The sequence below is a fragment of the Patella vulgata genome, chromosome 3 (assembly GCF_932274485.2).
Source record: "Patella vulgata chromosome 3, xgPatVulg1.2, whole genome shotgun sequence".
Lineage (NCBI taxonomy): Eukaryota > Metazoa > Mollusca > Gastropoda > Patellidae > Patella > Patella vulgata.
This window is the reverse complement of record NC_065881.2, coordinates 21,579,070-21,582,059: the sequence shown is the minus strand read 5'-3', so window position 1 is coordinate 21,582,059 and position 2,990 is coordinate 21,579,070.

Sequence of the window (2,990 nt, the reverse complement as noted above, 5' to 3'; positions counted from 1 at the left end):
TCGGTGTCGAGTGTGTTAGATCTGTCACTCTTTCTCTCTCTCCCCCGAAATAAATACTGGCAATATCAAAAAATGTAGAAGTAAATTATATTAAAAAATATTACAAATTTTATCATGATGTCATAATTAGTTCATATGTGTTATTTCTGAAATTGTAGGTCTTCCTGAACCAATTCCAGGGGAACCATTTTGGGAAAAACCCTATTCCGGATCGGCATCTGAATCATGTTCTGATGCAGAATTTGTCAATGAATCTGAATCAAGTCTCCATTCAGACCAGAACAGAGAAAACACCCAAACCACACCAGAACCAAAGAGTAAATTAGACCATTCCTCGGGTAAGTAAGTCTATGACATAATAACTCATAAAATATAAAAGATCCGTAGTTCCCAAACGATTGCCTGAACTGAAAGCAAAGACTGTATATAATTAATCTAGAAGTTGTTGATTTTTAATATTTCAGCAGAACCATCATTTGGGAGTACAGAAGAAGATTTCATAAGCTTCATCGGTGAACTTAAATCAGATATTGCTGATTTACAGATGGAAGTTCAAGATCTTAACAAGTAAATATTTTTTTTTTCTTCAAAAAATATCAACATAATTGCAAACAGCTGAAATACTAATGGGTCATAATATAATGTTTGTAATAAGATTTAAGTGAAAAACTTTGATTATACATCATTACTTTAATATACTTCTTATTTGCTATTTTAGGTACATAAACAATCTACATTCCGACCACGATGATTGCATGAACAGAGTTCTAATTCTGCAAGACAGCGTAGAGAGATCAGACGAAAACGCAGATTTCTTTAGGAAGTTGTTCGAGAGTTCCAAGTATAAGGGAGGGAATGGTGTTATACAACCAACAAAGAAAGAAAAACAAGTCAGATATCATCACGGGAAAAGAGTCCAAGATGATGGCCCACTAGTTGTCGATCCTATTGTAAAAGCCCTTGTGGATAAACGACTAGAACCAATCACACGATCTAGTCCAGATGAAGATGAGGTTAGAATGTTCGACGAGGGGAGACTATGGAAAACAGTAGACCGGAAAGAAAGGTGCACAGCAATTGACAATGTGATAGGATGTGCCACCGAGAAGACATGCAGCATAATGGACAAAGATGAGGCTCATAAGAATACGAGCAAGGATATGTATAATGACGATGTCGGAGTGTCAACAATCATGGACCTGTTCGAAAGGAATAGCACCATGACTGAAAGAGACGTCTCTAACATCAGCAATACAAGCAGTTTCATTGACGCCCATCCAACCTATAACATCATGGATGGATATGCAACTTGTAAAATATCGAAAACAGATTCTTTGGAAAGGGAAGGGGATACAGATGTATCCAAAGACAAGTCTCTCGAAGACACAGAGGAAATAAAGACTGACCTAGGTCAAAAGAACACGGGTTTTTCAAATGACGATACGTTTAATTCTTCACATGAAGTTCATCCACCCAGAGAACAACGACCTGTTCTATCATTAAGTTCCTGTAATGCTACGGTAATTGCCAGTGACAAAGCTAATGGAGGAAGTGAAAATTATCAAGATGTCGATATGGTAAATCATTCTAAACCCCAAACCCCACACGTCAACGATGTTGAAAGAATTATAGCTGAGATTGAGATGATTGATTACCTGATTGAAAAGAAAGAAGAAGATGCGTCAGCTTTTATCGGAAATTATAAGATTGATAATTATTCATCACCAGAACAATCATTCTATTATAAAGATAGTCTAGTCAAATATCAAAAACTGCCTGCTATTGAACACGCCGAAAATCAGCCAAGAATATCTTCTTCGGATAAGTCAACGAACAGCCGTGATGCTCCTACAAAGGAAACATCGAAATTCACTAGATCGAACACCATTAATGTACCAAATTTGCCAATCAAGGAAAAGAAGAACCAAACCAGATTGGCTGAAATACTTGAACCAGAAAGGCTAACAACTACTGAAAAAAAGAACTGTATCCTGCCAAAGATTAAGTTATCGACCCGGCCAAAGATTAAGCCATCGTCTCAACACATTAATTCTGCTCTGGCGAAGATTCAGTCTGGAAATTATAACCTACCAAAAATCAAATCATTCTCTGGAAATAATAACACTGTTCTACCAAATATTAAATCATCCTCTGGAAATATTAACTCTGGAAATACTAACTCTAATTTGCCAAAGATTAAATCTGTGACAGCTAAAGGTGACAGCAAAGGAATTAATAAGATGATTAAGAAAATGAAAATACCAGTTCTACCGAATCTAATAAAAACAGTACCAACATTATCAAAACGCTATACACCTAAACCACCAACAAGTAAACCAACAAAGCGCCCATATACTGGAAAATACAGGAAACTGCCTCCTATAGTAGATTTAAATGCTGAATTAGAAAAACAAAATACTTTTAAAGATACCTAAACCTATTTTTATAACAAGCTAAACTTTTAAATAGAATTGGATAATTCAAAATACTGTCAATGATTAAATCAACTACACAATGATAATATCATTCATTACTTGGTTCTATATATCAGCTGAATAATAAAATTAGTAGTTTATACGTCATGAATTAAGACGTGTATTTATTCTATAGATTCAGGTAGTAAACTGATATAAAATACTTGTTACATCCAATAATTGTAAATATCAGGTTCTTGTCTGTGTATGTTTTCTCATCGAACGTTGTTAACCTTTTAAGACATGTGTTTACTATGTAGATTCACGTAAAAAAAACTGATATAAAATACCTTTTAAGGCATACATTTATTGTATAGAATAGGGTAGAAATACTTGTTACATCCAATCATTCATTGTAAATGGTATTGTGTATTATATGTGTGTTTCTCTGGTAGAACTATAGATTGTAAATATTAAGTACTTGTTGTACATGTGTGAATCTCGGGTAGAACCATACATTGTAAATAATAAGAACTTGTATATAATATGTGTAGTTTCTCGGGTAGAACTATACAT